Genomic DNA, 19,288 nt, shown 5'->3' with positions numbered 1-19,288 from the left:
GAGGTGATTTAATAATTGTTAGGGCAGAGGCTGAAAGAGAGCTCTTTCTTTCGTGCTTATACATTTCCAATCTTTATTTTTTCTTTACTTTTTACCAATCTTTCTTTTTTTTTTCTTTTTAATTAGACAACATATTCAGTGATGTCATCACTATTAATTTGTATCTATCAAACCCTGCCAATATTCAACACCTAATTCTTCTTGCTATTGAACTCTTTAAAACCCCAGAGGATGAGATCAGGCAATTCTTTAGGGGACAGCCAGAATCTGTAGTGAATGAAAAATTGATGTATTTCATCAGTCAATGAAATTAATCAGACGTTGATCCAAAGACTTCAGTGGGAGCGGGACAAACTGGGATGTGAGGACAAAGGCATCGAGGTGGGGTTGGTGTAGGATGGCTTTGCATGGGTTAAAGATGGATTTGATATTTGGTGCTCCCTTAAGTTGTGATTGTGCTGCTGCTGTACACTTAAACCTAACAGAGGCATGTGACCAGTCCCATGGATTTCAGTGGATCGATTTCTGTGACTAAAGTCAAGTACATACATTTTGGAAGGATCCAGAGCTTTATTTAGGATTCTCTTGGAAAAACAAGCAGGCAAGCAAAGTGTTAGTAGTCATCTGCTGCAATATTTCCAGCAAAATTTATTTGGGTGCAGAGAGAGTAAATATTTTGCTCACAATACCGTCCAGGCTCAGATGTGCAAACACAGCCATCCTGTTGAGTTATGCTTTCAGGGCTGTACACATAAATAATAACAATTCAGCCAAGGTTTCAAAGCTCTTCACAAAGGCAGGGAAGTATTATCTTCATTTAGAGATGGAAAGGACTTTAGATGAGGTGCCCGAGGTCACAAAATAACTGGATTAGATTTGAAACCTGAGCTTACTGTCAACCAGAATGGAAATGTAATTGTCTCTGTTCAATTGTAACTTGATTTTCATCTGTAGATTAATGTTCAGATTTAATGGGTGAGAAGGTCAAATCTTCCTAATGGAAACATTTTTAGTCAAATTCACTGTCTTTATCTAAACCTCATTTTTAATCACTTATAATTTATAGCTCCATTAATTGTGACTAATTACTTCACTGTGCTGTTTAGGTAACTTAATTTCTTTACAGATTTTTGATGTTCATGGTTTCCAGCTTTATTGCTGACAACCGAAACCCTCTTTGGACAAAAGCAACAGTGTGGTGGGTATCTCAAATATTCCCCATCACCAGGAAGCCTCTGGCATCTCAGGAATTGTGTCCTAGGACAGAGTGACCCTGTACTTTATAATGCCATGACATATTTAAAATGCTGCTTCAAGTATCATTTTTGAATTGTCACCTTTTGATCTCTCAGCATCTCTTGCTCCTCTGGAGCCCCATGGAGCCACTTGGAGCAGTAGCAAACACAACACTGACTCCAAAGGACACGTGGGGCTGCAAGGGGGATAATTTCATCTGATTGCATTAATATTTTATTGGAAGCAGAGTGACAAAGTGGAGACTGATTGCAAACAGCAGACAATCACTGACTGCAGAGAATCCTGGCACTCCACTGGCACTTCAGATGCTTTAAGGAGCTGTTCCAAATCTGCAGGAAAATGGTTGAAACATTTTAATTCTGTAATTTAAATTACATCACTCGCTTAACCAGCTATTTTGATTGTGATTATGAAAACACTGTGATATGCTTAGGAAAACCTTAGAAGACCTATAGCAGTGTGTATTACTAATAGACTTGTATGTTTTCCTTATCATTTTCTCTACCAGTAATTTATTTTAAACCAGTGAAAATATAACTACTTTGTTTCAACTGCAGAGCATTTTTAGCTAGACTCAATCAGATTCTTTTCCCAGAGCCACAAGAGGTAAGAGATTATTAATGACTTTTTCCTTATTATCTGTTCCTCTGAAACAGTTACTTTAATTACAGCATCTTGATTTAATATATGTAAAAGCATTTTGTAACAGAAACCTTCACTATTTATAGAATGACTTTCAGTGTTTCCTGAGATGCTGCAGTCAGGTCTTATTAGCAAAGTACAGCCTAATCCTCCGAGCATCTATCCACAGCTGTTCCCAGATTTAGCAGCTCAGAAATGCTGAATAATAAGGATGCTGCAAATGCTCACAGAATTTTGAAGGGATTGCTTTGGGTCAGTGTGATGCCTGTGAAAGTCTCAGGTGAATTGCTACTTCTACTGACTCAGAATGATGCAGAGTTGTGAAGCGTGGCTTGGAGCAGAGGGACAAACCTCTGCCACTGTGCTTCAATGTGTGAGTAAAACCAACAGCTGAACCCAAAAGCCCTGGTCTGAGGGGACATTTGGAGAGTCAGCAATCCCAGGTGGAGTTTGTAAGGCAGAGGTTTGTGTTCCAGCTCTCCCAGACCCCATGGGGGTGACGGGGGCTCTGCCAGGAGTGAATGTGTGGGTGACATCCCCAGGCTCCAGCACTGCTTCAGCCCCCAGCTCATGCAGATCCCTGGCCTCTTCTCTCTTTCCCTGGAGATCAAAGAGTGCCTCAAGGGTCAGCCAGAAGCCTGAGCAGACATTTCCAGTCCTCTAAATGAATGACTTTGAGTTTCATAAGTAAATCCTTCAGAAAACTTGCTGCTCTTGCCGAATCTGCCATAGTTATAAAATTCTTATTCTGGTGAAATTGCACTTTCTATGGTTTACAGGCTCTGCAAGAGGGAGATGCCTCCTGTCCACCAGAGTGGGAGGCACAACTCACAGCACAGATAGAATAGTTATTTTCACTTGTTTATTCTGGCAAAGGAAATCCTAACTTTGTGCTTCCCTCAGTCGGGCTGCTGATAACTTTTACCATACCGTGTTAGTGAAATTCTCCATCAGTGTCTTTATTCCCTGTTGCCTGTACTAGCAAGCTTTTACTTTGTTCTTCATACCCCCTTAAAGAATTTTCAGGTTTGTTGGAGTGTTTCCTATGTTCTCTGTATCAGATCCTGAAAGAATTTCCTAGCAGGTCAGACCCGTAATTGATTGCATTCTTGGACATTTTAAAAGAAATCCTGGCTGCACTTACATGAAGAATAAATATGGCTGAAAATAGGTAATAACTTTACTCAAAAGATGAAAAACATGCTAAAATGCAAAAGTTAGAGATTTTCCTTGCAATACAGGGATAGATGATCAAAACTCTAGCAGAAGTGGAAAACTTCTGTTAGAAGATAAGGATAGAAGAAAGGGATAAGGAAGGATAGAAGAAAGGGATAAGGAAGAGTAAAAATGCTTTGCATCAGATTTGAAATTTGATTCATTCACTGGTGTGTCAAAACCTAATCAGCTGCAGTATAAATGGTTTATTGTCACAGTGATATGAATATGTCCCCCCCACAAAATCTGAAATTTGTTACTTACTATGTGTTCTGATATGTGTAGAAGCTAGTTCTGTCTGTAGCAAAGTTGAGCAGAACTGAACCTAAATCGAAGTATTCCCCCCAGGAAATATCCAGTCATCTTAATCATGTGCTTGAATTATGCATATGAGACTGTGGAGTCTGGAGATTATTGCTCAGGGACTGGCATCAATGTAAGTGTATTATTAGGATGGATAAATTACAGGCAGCAGGACAATTATGGCATCCCAGTTTGCCAGGTTGTGTCTCCAGAGGCTGGGTTCAGGGTTTAGGCAGGCTGCAGCTACAAAATCCCCCCTCATTCTTCAAGTCTGTGTTACAGCAGGTCTGAACAATGTGTCAGTGTAAAGCCTGAGATTGTTCCTTGTTCTGTCACAAGCTGCCCTCATCTCTTTTGTACATAAGTGTTTGTTGTATACAGCAGGAGATGAAAGCATTACAGTCCCACACAGAGACAGCCATGGAATATTCCCATCCATAATGTATTTCACAAGTATTCCCTGCAATTGCAAAAGCTCTATGGGACAAAACACGAAGAATTATTAAGACCAGCTTTTAAGTGATGATATTTTATATTTTATTTTAATTGATTATACCTACTAATAGTTTATCACCTACACAGGATCAGCTTGTTAACTGTTCCAGTCCTTTTTGGGTTGTACTTAATCTTTGGTGTTTGGTGTTGTGGTTTTTTAGTGGTTTAAGTTTTCCTGCTTTTGTCTCACAGATCAAAAACTTTCTGGCAGTTTTGTGTCGAAGTTATGTTTTTCAGTGTTAAACAAAGTTTAAACAAAGAGCTTTTAAAGTTAAAAGAGCTTTTAAGAGTTAAAACAAATAGTTTTTCAGTGTTAAACAAATAAACAAAGAGCAAACAAAAATCATTTGGGGTGAAATTGGATTGGACTCCTTGCTCTCCTCCCTGGGTGAGCTCTTAGCTCTGGGTTGGTCTCGATGGCAGTGTCTAATCAAGCTCTGAGCCAATGAACTGGCACAGGAGACCACAGAGAATTGTTTTCATGGAGACTCAGTTTAATATCCTGTCAGTTTTGTTTATTATTTTAAAAGAGCAGGATTTATTCTGTAGTCACAAACTTCACATTATACTTGCAATTGTAATATTATTTGAAAGTGGTGCTCCAAAAACTCATCATTTGGGAAGTTAATGGCAATCGTTCCAGCCAGTTGTACTGATAGAAAAGTGTGTTTGCACCAAGAATCTGGGAATACATGAGCACAACTGCACTGAGATGAGAATTCTCACTGAGCCCCATGGTCAGGGGTTTGGTCACAACAGATGTGACACTTCTTGTGCACTTCAGCTTTGTTTTCAGCGAGTCTCTGATCAGGAAATAGAGTTCATAATATAAAATTTATGTGATTGCTTACACTGAGGCAGCAGTAGCAGTGCATCATTTGCAAGTGGTCTATAGATAGAAACATCTTTGCATGAATTAGTGGTCAAATAAGTAGTATTTGTTCAAATCAGCTCATGAAGAATTAACAAAGAAAAACCAAGAGGCCAAATGAATCCATTTAACAGAGGCCAAATGAATTCTACTGCAAGCAGTTCCCCAGTCTCTCTATTTATGATGTCATTGCTGTGTTGTTGGTATCCTATTGCATGAAAAGCCATAATACTTTTTTGTGGAATCCATGGTTTAATTTTTAGGAAAATAATGTGCACTACAAGGCTCACAGATGTCTGGAGCTATTTGACTCCATTTCTCTTGGCAGAAGTCATCCCTGGATTTTTGTGCAGGAGGAGGGAGGAACAGGCAATGCTGGAAATGCAGCTTACTTTCAGCACTGCCTCCTTTCCTGTAGCATTGACAAAAATTGTTAATTACAGCATGATTGCGTTATAACATCCTGTACTGCTCTAACTTATTTATTAAGTCACACCTCATTAGATAACATGGAAACATTTCATCCTGGTGGAGGTGTTCCCACTGTGCCTAATGCTGTGCAAGGTGCCAGAACCCTTGTTCTGCCATGGACAGGGGTGTTGGGGCATGGAGGTGACTGCTGGGAGCCCTCAGCAGCCATCCCTGTCCCCCTTCCCTCCTGGCAGGAGGCTCTGTGGCTCCAGGAGGTGTCTGGGTGTCCTTCCCAGTGCCCAGGCGGTGCTGGGTGAGCTCACCTGCAGCCCCACGCGAGCTGGGGAAGGTGCACGAGCTCCATGGAAAGCAGAGACAAGAGAAGGGATTCTCTGGACTGTCACCCCAAGTGGCTTGTGGAAAGGCACGAGTTTGTGCAGAACTCACTGGCAGCAAAGCCCTGGGGAAGGATGTGGGGGAGGCAGTGGTGGTGGTGAGGCTTTGATGGGCTGCTGAGCTAATCAGCCCGTTGGCTGCTGCAAAGGTCGTGTCACGGAGCTGACACAAACCTCCTCCTCCAAAGTTCTCTTTTAAGAATGCTGTCAAACCCCAATTCAACCCTGTGTTTTTTTACCACGTGTACGAGCAGCAGATATTCCACAGCACATCCCACAGAACTTTCCCCTCACTCCTGTACAGAATGCAGGGCTTTCTTGTTTGTTAGCACTGACACCGTTCGTAAGGACAAGACCATGTGCTGTAGGAGGATTCCCACAGGTCAGGCACCCAAAAAGCCTCAGTTCTGCTGGCTCTCCCAGCCTCTGGAGCTGGACAGACCCACTGCAACCAGCTGTGGGCTCTGGACTCTCCTCAGAGCACCCAGTGCCCAGTGCTGGCACCCTCTGCAGTGCTGTGGGTGGCCCTCAGCCAGCACCAACCCTTCTCTCCCCCCTGGCCCCCAGCAGGGCGATGCTCACCCCGCTCCAGCCTGTCTAGCCAGGAGCTGGCTCTCGGGATCAATCCTTCTCATGCCCACCTGAAGAGTGCCCTGAGGACCTGAGCAGGTGTTTTTCCTTCTCCTCTGCTCTCTCTGTGAGTACAGGCAACACAACTGTGCTTAACCTCTCCCAGCCACAGGCTGCATGTCTCTGGGATTTTCCAGGGATGATACCGCTCCAGAAATCATATTAGATGAGATAATAATCTCTGAGATAAGAGATGTTAATAACATATTCTGTGAAACTGGTGTTCCATTTCTACTCTGTTTTCAGCAGAAATCGGATACATCCCATTCAGCCCAATGAGAACTGCAGCCAGCTGCCTTGACAGGGCACGTTAGAAATTCAGCTTATTTTTCCCCTCCTCAAATGCACAGAAGGTTTATTGATAATATTTTCTGTTAGCCTAAAGCATCTTTGTTAGAAACAAGTGTCTCTCTTGTGGCTCTTTATCAGTGTCCCTTCAAGCTGAAATGTGTGCAGAGCAGACCAGGAGTGCTTTCTAACCCACTTGGTGTAGATTTAAATGTATATATTATGCAGGGCAATAGGGGATCAGACTCAGTGGAGTATCTTCAGGAATAATTGAAAGCAGGACTTGTTCCTGGTACTTTGTAAATAGTAGCAATAACTCTTCACATTTCACACGCTATTTGAGCTTTTAAAATTCTGCTGGGCCATTCTGTGGCCAGGAGTGAAGAGTGAAATCCTTTCAGATCTCTTGTGATTTAGCAGACAGCTTTAAGGGGTAAATCTGAGATAAAGAGGAATAATTAACTTTTTCAGAAGTCACTTTCAGCTAGGAGAATTTAAACCTTACTTTTAATCTTTCAAATTGACCATGAACCCTGCATTCATTCTATGTTGTATAAAATAACGTGTTACAATATTTAAGTAGGTAGAACTGCACTGTGGACAAAATGAAGTGTGGAAAGTGTTTTGGAGGAGATAGAAGCAAGTAAATGTGAAGTATATGAAAAATCTAATCAATAAAATAACAATTTCAAAATAAAAACATTAGCTGCTAGAGAGTCCAGTAAATCACATCAGTTGTGTGGAGCAGCACCATTGGATTAAATTATAGAGGGTGAGAAGCAGAACACATCAAGCACAAATAATCTCTCCCTCTCGTTTACTTTGCTTTGTAGTTGAAGGTGTAGGAATTGTTTTCCCCAGCAAGGTGGGGAAGAGGAGGAAAGGAGCACGTGTAGCAATCACAGCACAGCACAGCTTGAGCCATGTCACAGGTTTACAAAATGTCACACTCTGCCATGGCAAATGAGCCACTGTCACACCCTTAAGCAGCTCTTTTGATCTATCCTAATGCACAAATTACAGCTGTTGTCGTGTCTTATTACTATTATCTTGTGGAAGATTGAAATGTTTTACTCTCTGATAGCAAATTCCTAATAATTTACCTGCCTGAGACACAAATTAGGTAGAATTCCAAATCTTTCTGGAGTTGTTTAATATTCCCTCAGTGGTATTTAGTACAACTTGCTGCAGGGATGTATTTTGAAAATTTAATGTATATAATTTCAGGACAAACTATATGGCTTTGGTTTGATCTAAAGCTCCCATGGCACCAGAGGAGCCTGATGGAGGGGACAGACAATGCAGTTTTTTGCCATTTAGCCAACATAGATCAACAGGATGGCTGGGATGCTTTCAATGAGGTGAGGAAGGGCTGTGCTGAGAGGAATATTGGATATTGAATATTGTCCTGCTCAGCCAGTGGTAAAGATGTCATGGCAAAAATGGTGACAGCAGCACAGTGTCCCTCCCTGGAGGATGGGTCATGTGCCATGCCAGCAAAATTAGTTTTTGCAGCATTTTAAAACAAACCAAACGCTAATCCCTTGCTTGTATCAATCCTTCAGTCTGACAAACAAACAGGAAAGATGAAAAATAGAGATCTCCAAGGTGGAGTTCAGTCAGCAGGGTGGCAGTTTTTCCATGGCTTGAGGGCAGGATGTGGATGCCCACACACCTGGGAGCAGTCTGTCTAGGATTATCCAAGCAAAAAGAGGAAGCTGCTTGGTCACGTTTTCCATACATTTGGAGGAAAATGCTCCATCACTGGCATGTTTGCTTGGACCCCTCCAGCAGGCAGGACACAGCTGAGTAAGGATATGCAGAGGACTTCTCATCTCCAGGGGAAAAGTCCAGCCAGGGCAGGGAGTGGAAGGAGAACTACTGGAGTGCAAGGAACAGTGCACAAAATCAGTCAGTGAGGAGTTTTGTCTGTGCAGCTTTCTAAAGAGCATCAGAATATAAATCACACTGTCCAAAATTAATAGACTGCTCAACCACTTGAGTTTATTAATGTTCCTGGCAATTCTGCAGAAGCTGAAGTAAGTTTGGTGAATTCCATCATGCTTCTTAACTGGAGAGAACACATCCTCTAAGTGGTTTTATTGTCCTTTTAATGTCTGAACCTGAGACTATTAGGGCTGCAAAATGATTAATAATGATGTGCTAAACTGGAGTAATTTCAGTCATTTTATTAAGCCCTTTGTGGACGAAATGGAGACTTGCTGGGGCTGTGTATTCTTTGAACACACTCCCTGTGCCTGTGCAGCGCCTCAAGAAGTGAGGATGCACACCATATGCTAGAGCCTGGGGTGCCAAAGTGCAGTTCTAACCTCTTAGTGATAATTTAGATGTGTTATAGCAATGTCTCCCTAAACACTGAGAAACTCCTCTATGGTTTTTAATGTATGTTATTTCTCATAGTGAAATGATCTGTCAGTAGCTGTAGTGATTAAGTTACTGTTCCTAAAGAACGGCGGTCTCACTTTATTCCCTATCCATATTTTCCTTCCTGTGGCTCCCAAAGATCATTTCCTTTGAGGTGATGTTTGGTTAAGCTCATGTGATTTTATTTCTGGATGTTTTTCTCTGTAATTACCTGTAAGACAGTTACCTTTGACAAGATTTGTACATAAAGAAATGTTAAAGTCTAAATGTAGTTTCTTTTTGAAATTCAGTTAAGGCTTTTCAGTTGTATTTTTTACAGTGTGCCAAGAAGACACACATTCAGGAATATGCAGTTCTTTGGTTCTGCAGGATCTTTATTTGTATAATTAATTAACTGAATTGCAGGTTCTTTGGGGAAAGACATATTTGAGTCTTGTGTCACCATCTATGAGGTGCTGGGGTACAAAGAGTCGAGCACTGAACTGAGACCAGGACATGGAGAAATGCTTAGATCAAACATTTGTTGATGCCCTTTAACATAAAAACTTGGTAATGCTCAACACTGAGGACATCTCTGGCAAACAGCTACTCTGAATTTAGCACAGAATCTTCCATAATACTGAATTCTCAAATGCAGTGTTGGTACTGCTTCCTCTGCTTTTCTCTCCTTATAGTCATTTGAGTACTGCTTTTGGTTTTCTCCTCAGTTTTGAAATCTGATTCTCTTTCCAGGCCAGTGTAATACAGGGTTTCTGTCACCAGGATAATTAATAAAGCATGAGGGAAAATGTGCAGATTTTTTAAAGCTACCTTTGCAACTCTGAAAAGCCAATTCTCTTCCACTGCTTTTCCCAGTATCATAAATGCTCCTCAATGTTCAATCAGTTATAATTGTCCATCAAATCAAAGGATCCTCAGGTTCAGCACCTTACAAACCAAAGAAATCTAAAAATCACTCAACCTGGGATGGAAGACCCTAAAAAGAAGTAAGAGACAATACTACATATTCATAAGGTTTTACAGAAATGAATATCAGAGTGATGAAAAGTGTATTTGAGTGTAAAATACCCATGTTCATTAATGTCTTTTCAAAAATTCACAGGGCAGCACAGCAGCTTATCAGCTTTTCAGGAGCACAGTTCAAGGGAGATGTTCTGTCTCTGAGCCTGTCCATGGTTGCTTTTCAGTGGCTGTGAACAGATGCTGCACTGGGAGGACTCATCAGACAAAACACATTTAGAGCTCTGTCAAGTCTGTGATAACTAAGAAAAATTGATAAGGTTTGGGTTTTTTCCTTCTCTTTCTCTCTGAGGGATGTATGTTCTATTTTATTTCTTGTTTAAAAACTATCATCACTATGAAGAGTTTGACTTCACCATAGAGTTTTGGACAATATAGGAGGTGGTTCCAGGAATGGAGGATCGTCTTGGTTTAGGGAAAATAAAAAAGCAATTCCCAGCAATCTGTTGAAATTTATTAGAGTTTTTGTTATAACAAGGCCATCAGCTGCTGCTCTGGGTGCCATGGAAACAGGCATTGCTGCAAACAGGGGAGCCTGCTTTCAATCCATTCCTATTTCAGAAAAATAAAAAGAAGAAAATGGGGGTTTGTGGGCTGAGCAGTTTAAAGGACTCTGCTCATGTCTTTAGTGGTGCACGTGGCCACTGTCCTGGCAGTGGGAGAAAGGGACTGACAGCCACCTCTGACTGCTTCCAGTCTCATGGAAGAAAACTGGAACAGCACTCCACTGATCTCTTATCATAAATAAATGGGCAAATGGGGATATGGATGGTGAGCAACCCAGCCAGAGTGGAAGAGGAGGGGTTTTCTTCTCTAATTCTAATTCGGACCATGATGCAGCTTGAACTCCAGGTTGGGCTTCCTGGAGCTAAGCTGGGCCCAAACCAGTCAATTCCTAATGACCTTCCATAGGAGAGAAGGAAGGAAGGGGCAGGAGAGCACTGACATCACCATGAACTCCTACATTTGTTTCTGTACTCAGATGTCTCGAATTTTAGTTCATTTTACGTGTTTCAGTGCAACCCCTTCTCCATATTCTTAGTAAAATATCGTAACAAGTAATTTCTCACTCCAAAAATAATCTGTGGGAATCAGCATAATGGTTTTCCCATTAGAAGCACAGTAAGTGCCTTGTGCAGCAGCAGGATTCAGAGAGCATCTGTTGGGATTGTTGTCATAGAGATCTCAGGATTGCTACACTAAATGTATAAGAGTCCATGCAACAGTTTATGTGCTGAGTTTTATAGCTGTAATATATCAGCTGAAGTTTCCTCAGCTTTCCTTGCTGGGTGGGAGGTGGGGTTTCCCTCAAAACTCACAGAGTGAAACCAGAGAGATGAATGTGGGATTTTTGTAAGACCTTACATGTTAACAGTCATTTTAAAATATTGTGTAGTTGATAATGGTCCCATCTTTCTATAAGATGCACGAAAAATCCAGATTTCTCTTTGAACTGCACATGTATTGTTTGTTCTTGTTATTCAGTAACATGTAAGTAATTGATTATGCTTAAACCGATGTTTTTCCAATTTCCTTACATTTGACTCATTGTTTCTGTGCTTATGTGAAGATGAAGCCAAGGAGACAGTCCAGAGCAATGCATCCTTGCACTCCATGCTTTATCCATTTATTTCTATTTTCTGTGATTTTCAAGGTATACTGGAAAATAATTTAAATAAATCAGCGAATAGAGCTGTATTACAAACCTTGAAGGGAAACTAAATAACTTTGGCAGGTCACAGAAAAAATATTTTTAAATCTATTAACTGTCTGTCAAGTTGCCCACCACAGAGCCTTCAGCTGATTAGCTGCTTTCTGGTTCAGTGGAAATCAGTTCCACAGAAAGCCTTGAGAGAAATCGTTGGATGTAACCTGGAAAACTTCATCTTTTTTAGGATATGGAGAAAGTTTCTGGTGAACAATAGCATCTACTGCTAGCTGCCAAGGTTGGCTGTTTAATTACGTGTTGGCCCTGGTAAGCCTCAGTATTTGTCAGGATAAAGATGTGGGTGAGCCATGCTCTGAGTGGGAGCCTGGCTCTGCTTGGGGTTTCTATCAAACACACACTTGTAAGAGAGGGTCTGACGTTTCCTCATCTGCCTCACAACCATCACAAGAGCAGAGACCGAGACCCTGCAGACCCCAGGGCACTTTGTGCAGGGGTTCTGGCCTGGCTGAGGTGGATGCTGCCCAGGTGATTGTTTGTAGGTGTTTGCTGTGCTGTCACAGTGCCCTGCCCTCGTTCCTGCTGCTGAGCAGGGGCTGGTGAGGAGCAGCCTGTTCTGTACCTCACACCTGCTGCCCAGAGCAACGGGTGTCACCACAACAGCCTGTGCATCTCCCCACCTCTTGGCCAGCTGCCCCTCGCTCTGAAACAGACTATGAAAGTGACTTTCTAAGTTACTTTCTGAGAGAGCTCTCCCTACAGAAGAAGACCCCAGCGACCCCGTCTCGTCTGTTGGTAGCTATAACCCTCCCCTTTTTTCTCTTTTCTCTTTACCTCTTTATCCCTCTCTCCCTCTCTCCCTTTCTTTCCCTCTCATCTATCGCACAACCCTTGTTGCTGGCACTAAAATAAAGGTGCCTTATTGCTGTTGTGATTTAAACTGAAATCCCTTGGTGTCCTTTTTGCACTCTGAGATCAAACAAACCTCTCACGACTCCCGCTTGTGTTAGTGGATCATGACAGCACTGCCTCATCCAAACAATATGGAAACAACCTGCCAGGCTTGGCATAAAGATGTGCTTGGTGAAATACCCCTGGGGTGAAGGAAAAGCTGTGATCACTTTTGTCTGTCTGCAAAAGCTAAAGAAGGATAAAAGAGCCCCCTGGGGCAAGGAGCAGCTGACTGTCATCTCCAGCTGGGCAGGAATTGGGCATTCATTCTGACTTCCATCAACTGTCACATAGCACAGAGGGACAGACAGACAGAGACAGGCTCTCATCAGCCTCAGCTGGGAGGTAACAGAGTCCATCACAAGATTGTTTTGTCCTAGGACAGGAACCCTAAAACTGCTGTCACACCAAAGCCTGTCCCAGCCCCTTGGTGGGTGCAGAGCTGCAGTGGGAGCTGAGGCTGGGGCCCAGTATCCCTGGGCTATCCCTGGGCTTTCCCCACCCAGTGGATCACTGGACAAAACCAATAAATCACAAGCTCTTGCAGCTGGCACAGCTCTCTGCTGCCTGACACAACCTGCTTGTTGTATTCATTTTAAATGCAGGATTGCACGTGGCAGTTCAGGCAGTAGATGAAGGGAGGCTCAGAAAGCCAAGGACTCCTTGAAACACCATTACCCAACCCAGTGGGCTTGATGCTGCTTATTTGGGGTGGGAAAGAACAAGGACAGGGCACCCGTGGAATCAAACTGGGGATCAGTTTGTTCTAATGTCTTGGGCAGCATCTGGATACCATTACTACACATCCCTTCCTGCTAGAAAGGGGCAACCTCTTCACTGAATTTCATCTACCAGATTGTGTGAATTAGACATTTAAAAACTTTGGGTTGAGGAGATGTATTTTCCTGCAAGGAGTTCAAAGGAAATATTTCATTTGCTCTTTTTTGTCTCTCTCTTTTCACTGCCAGGGACTGGGGTCGTGGTGATGGGATGGCCAGGATGGAGGAGCACAGGGTCCATCTTTTGATCCTACTTGGGTTCTGTTCCCCATAGCTACAGCTCTACTGGGCTAATACAAAATGCATAACTAAGCTCTGTCAATTATTTGAAAAGTAAAATAGCAATTAGAGCGAAATAAAAAGAAGGATGAGAAGCCTTTGGCATGTTATCACTCTTCCTGTCAGGAGACGATTAAGCAAAGCGAGCAGCAGCTGTGGGGAGCCACCAGCCATCCTTCAGCATGGGATCATTGTCACTCACTGCAGATGCCATCCCCTTCCTCTGCTGGGATGTTCCATTTATTTCAATTACTGGAGCTGAGGAAATATTTGCTTGTTCCTTTGGTTTTACATCTCTCCTGTACCTGAAGTTTCTGGTACTTGTCTCATCATTAATATTTCTTAGTGCAGTGTGTCTTCTCCATCAGCGAAGGTCATTCCCTATCAGCTCACACACCCAGAGAGGCCTCATCCATCTTTCCAGGACAGTGTGAGGTACTCAGCCATACCTGTCTGTCTGACTCCTGTTTGTCTTGCCATCTGTCTTGTTCCCATGTGTAACATCTAATTAACACCCATGGTAATTAATTATGCTGTGGTGTCTTTTCTATTACCTATTATTGGTGTCAGTGGGAATAAATCAGCACATTGAACACAAAGGGAATTGTGGTATTCGGTGATGGAGAACATAAAAAATGGACTTACAGATTTTAAATATTCATAAAATAGAAGGCAAGGACCATACATTTTAATAGAGATTTTGTATAGTGAATAAAGCTACATTTTCCTACTTCTTTGTAGAGTACTAACAGGGCATTGTGTAGCTGAGGTCCCTGCATACACAGAAAACAGTTCAGTGACCAGTTCATGGCAACTGCCTTGGAGAAATAGTTGATCTGTATTGTTTTTAAGTTTAATTATTTGTAGGTTTTGACAGTGGTTGGCCTTTGGAAATTGTCAGTTGAAATGTATTGGTCTGTAAAAAATCACACACTAAAGGTTTAATGCAATTATTCTCCATGGATAATCTCAGAGCAAAACATTTGGCCATCAATGCCAAGGAACATGACTTCTGCCACCAACTCCTTGGATGATCACAAATGGGAGTACTTCTGTTTTAAAAGTAAGATTGATTCCTGCATTTTTGCAAAATAATTCATTCTACTGATTAAACAGACCTTTGCTTTTCGGTCCCCCAAACAGATAGGGAGCAGTGCCCCAGTGGCACCAAAACACATGTATGTAACATCCAGGGAAGTGGAGCATTGATAGCAGAGATCTGCCCCAGAACCAGAGGAGAAGGGCTGGAGGAGGAATTCCCATCCCCAGCTGTTTCCCACACACACATTGCTGTGTTATTCCACACACATTTGAGGCAGAACCAATAAGCACTTCACCCTCTCAGAGCTAACACAGGAATAGTTGCTTAAACCCTGTTATTTTGCCTAGGATGCTTTAACAGAACTTCAGGAAAACCTTGCTTTTCACTAGTGCTGCTAAGCTTTCCAGGAGAATACCAGAGAATTATTCCCAATTTTCAGTCTTCCAGAAGCTGAAGATATTTTACTGATTTAATTCCTATACTGCTACATTTTCATGCAGGATCAGGTTTCCCATTGTTGAGGGATTTTTCTTTTCAGGTTAGGTCATTTTTATACAGAAAAAAAAATTCCCTTCTCATGCTGGGAGCTGTTTTATAAAAGAAAAATTACCTTTTTCACCATCAAGTTTTCCAACTCCTTTGCAAAGATGAATTAAATCTGAATCTGTCTCAATTACTTGGGGATTGTATTTCATTGTGACTAATCACATTCCATTTTTTTTGTAGATTAAGCATAGGGACTGGCAGTGTGACTTCAGAACTCACTGACAGTTCTACCTGCAGCTCTGGGTTTCTGAACTTGAGAGAAAAAGTGAAATTATTTTTTTTATTTGCTGCCCTGAGTTGCTTTGAATGCAAAATCTTGTCAGGGTAAGAGGCAATGGATATAAGCTGATTTTCAGGGAATTCCAGTTGTTGGTTGCTAAGGGGTTTTTTTTGGTTGTTGGGCCTTTTTGTTGTTTTTTTTTGTCCAACTGGACACAGTCCTAAGGAACCTGTTCTGACTGTGCTTTGAGAGGTGCTTGGACTGCAGCATCACCAAAAATGCCTTCCTACCTCAGTTTTTCCATGTGTCTGAATTGCTATCAGGAAGAAGGTACAGAACTGCAAGTGTCTGAACTCTGTATTTATCACAGGTATCCTCTGCACACACCTGATTAGCCAAAAATTATGAAAAGCAAGGCAAGTAGTGGGGGAAATATTCCTAAAATTGTCATTTGCTTTCTGCCCTGATGGAGTTCAGTGTTATTTTAATGTCACAAAATAATTATGGGTGGAATATGATAAATGAGATGCCTATTTCAATGAGCTTACACACCCAGAAACAGATGCTGTCCATGCATTTCTTAAATGGGATTTCAAAGAATTGTATTGCTCTTCCTCAGAATTGACAATTAAGTAAATGCAGGAAAAGTAGATAAATCAAAAAGACAGTGATTGGGACATAGCATGACATTTACTTTTTACATTTCATGCCTGACCATTATGTTCTTATTCCATCCTCTTTTGTCATATTTGAATGTTTAAAGTAATTTTAATTCTGGCTGCAGCTTCCTGATGATTCCCCTCTAGTTCTTTTCTATCCCCACCTTTTCCTAAACCTGTTGAAACACCTTACTGCAGCCTTTGCCTCGTGTCTTTCCAAACTTTCTTGGCTGCTGAATTGCCACCCAGAGAAAGGGGAAGTTCAATTGTTATATGTACTGGTGGGTTACTTGTCCCAGAATTACTTCAATAACTAGCAGTGATTTATTTTTCTTTTAAAGAAGAAAAATTATCTCCTGTTTTGTTTCAGTCATATGAAAGCAAAAGGAAAGATAAAATAGAAAGAGAAGGCAGAACTTCTTTTTGCTGATGATGTATTTGATGGATGTCTCTCTGAGGACCTGATTGAACTCAGTGTTATACCCCCCAAATGAAGATAAATCATTGGTGAAGGGTTTGTGGAGTACATTCCCAAAATCAATTATGCTCACACGGAGATCTATTAATCTATTTCTTCCTGTTCAGTCTACCCAGCCTCTTTTAAATGGCTATCATTACAAACACAGGTTACCTTTTTTAAGTGGTGGTACAGTTCTGGTGGTTTGCATTAAAATCAGAGTTGGGCCTTGCATGTGAAGAACCATTTCACCCCTTCCCTTTGCTCAGCCCAATGACCTTAATTCCGTTTTAAACCATTTCTCCCAGCAAGATCTCTGAGTCACAGGGACCCTGACCCTTTCTGCAGAGCCTTGGTGGGGTTTGTTACCTTTCCTTGATGGGAACACAACAGTTTGCAAAGATTCCTGTGTGAAAAAACAAAGTCATGCAAGTATAAGGAGGTACAATTGAAAACACTGTAATGAAAAAGAGATAATAAAAAAGGAAATTGTCTCTACTGAATGGTATTTCAGGGAAATCCAGTGGGGCTCAGAGCCAGAATGTATCAGATACTCTCTCCATTCCCAGGGAAAGACAATCTGATCGCAGTCCATGCCTCTCACTGAGCAAGACAAGGTGACAGAGCAAGCATTGAAAGGAATCTGTGCAACACTTGGGAATTCAAAATTTCATCATTTTGTCAGGTTTTAAATTGTGACATCACCTTATGTTTCTCAACCGGAAACACGGTAAGCAGCTAACTACAGCTCACTGCTTTCCATCTAATACTTCATCATGTTAACAGTGTAAAAGGCTGTTGATCAGGCAGGTCAGCAAAGCATTCTGAATGAATCCCATATCCTAGCCCAGATAGTTTTCATTCTGTCTGTGAATGCCTGGCATTAGAATGAACCACTAGTTCTGAAATATTGGCAGCTAACATAAAGAAATTCCAGCACGGGATGGAAGCACTGGTTGGATTTGATGATCCTAAAGATCTTTCACAACCTAAGTTATGCTAAATGAAGCCATGAAATGAGTGGTGTCCATGAACTGTTTTTATGAGGCCAAAAGCATTGCCATGATTTGGTGTAGGGAACAGTAGCACTCTGATGACACAAAAAGCAATGTCTTGGGTGATTTTTGTGGCTGTACTTGTAAGTTCAAGGAGCTGTGCACTAAAGCCTCTAAATCCCACATGAACATATTGCCTGGGAGAATCCCCTGAAAGACAGGAGGCACTCAGGCATCTTTGCACTTAAGATTCCATGTTTTGCTCCAGGGCTGGATTTCCAACTTGTAGCTGGAAGAAGAAACTCTTCAGGGACAGAATTCTCTGTCTTTAGAAGCAGTGTCTATGTTAAGCAGCCCCAAGACTGGAGAAAATCACCTTAATTTTAAAAGCTAGTGTTTTACAACTCTGCAGGTGGGCTTTCACTCAGACATGCTCACAGATATCTGTCTGAGATTTCTGGGGGTGTCCAATAAAATGTTTGAAATGCTATCTTTTCTTTCAGCAGCTCTCTAGAGAATATCAAAAAGATCTGAGAAGCAGCAGCATGGAGAGTGCATCCAGCCCTGTGGCACTCCAGAGCTGTGGCCCTTAGGAATTCTGCTGACATGTACCTTGTAGTTGTACTTGTAAAACGAGGAACCCTCCCAGATGCCTCTCCTCTGCAGAAGTGAATTAACATCCTGTCATAGACCCTTTTCAGTTATCTCAGCCCTGGGCTTGAGTGCAGAGTTCTTGTCAATAAAGCCTGATAAACAAATGCAATACTTGGAGTGTTTAAAAACACGGCATCGGTTTTGTGGCTGTGAATTTCATTAACTCTCTAAGCAGAATTGGACTTTTGCTGGTAATTCATTCAAAGCAAGTAGCCAGTGTGTAAATCCTTAGTTCTGTGGTAAAGCCTGTGCATGCAAAATTAAACTGGATGAAATCTAGAAGCCTGTGTGGGTATTTTGGGTAAATTTACAGCTTTTGTACTCAGCCTTTCTTCTGATGGAATTAATAAATGTTTGGGATTGTTGCAGCTGCAGTCAACTCCTGTAATATATTGATTAGCATCATATTGACAAAAAATTGGTCTCTGTTAACCAGGAACAGCACAGTGTTACACAGGTTACAAAAGTTATATAAAGTGTGCCGACATGTTTGGAGAAGTGACACATCACACACAGTCAATAATGATGGAAATTGGAGCAGAATTCTCCAGCTCAGCCTTGATTATCTCGCAGAAAGTGATCCTAGGCTTTTAGGTAAGGAGTAATATATTTTCCATCTGTAGTTGCTGTTTCTGTTATTATTATTACTACTATGATTATTATTATCTGTTAAGGGTATTTTATAGCCCATAACCATCAGGGCTACAGAAGTGATTTTTTCAGATTGTACCATCAAGACTTCCTGATTCCAGGTAAATCCAGTTTGGCAGAGCAAGCACTGAAACAGCTGCCAGCTCTCTAATCTGGTTCAAGTCAAAATCATGTCTGACATCACTTCAGGATGACATGAGAAAGAAATCTGTTTTAAATATAGGGAGATGACTTCAGAATACATTCCATGAACTTTATTTAGTGCAGGGATTTTTTGTTTTCCAAGTGAGTTGACACAGGAAAGGGATATTAGAGAGACAGGCTGTTTTCACGCCTCTTTCAATCTGCACATAAAACCACAAAGGTGGTTGTTGTTGTTGTTGATAGATTTCTAGTTTGTTTTCTCAATTTGTGCTAGCTATTCTGATAAAAAACCCTCTTTACAAATGTAAGAATTGAGTCCAACTATCAAACTTG

General features: G+C 41.5%; 1 long non-coding RNA gene across 4 annotated transcripts in view; it reads left to right on the top strand.

Annotated features, from left to right (window-relative positions):
• The window catches only part of LOC117244119, a 120,621-nt gene extending 101,874 nt beyond the window's left edge, over nt 1-18,747 (top strand). For 3 of the 4 annotated variants that reach the window (XR_004496607.1, XR_004496604.1, XR_004496606.1), the window contains exons 5-6: nt 17,081-17,241; nt 18,010-18,747. This is a non-coding gene — a long non-coding RNA (uncharacterized LOC117244119). Of the gene's footprint in view, nt 1-9,994; nt 14,284-17,080; nt 17,242-18,009 lie in introns of those variants that run through there. The other variant, XR_004496605.1, reaches the window with a different exon arrangement.
• Nucleotides 18,748-19,288: the final 541 nt, after the last annotated feature.

This window comes from Parus major, chromosome 3, assembly GCF_001522545.3.
Source record: "Parus major isolate Abel chromosome 3, Parus_major1.1, whole genome shotgun sequence".
Taxonomy (NCBI): domain Eukaryota; kingdom Metazoa; phylum Chordata; class Aves; order Passeriformes; family Paridae; genus Parus; species Parus major.
This window is presented reverse-complemented; position numbering and strand designations above follow the sequence as displayed.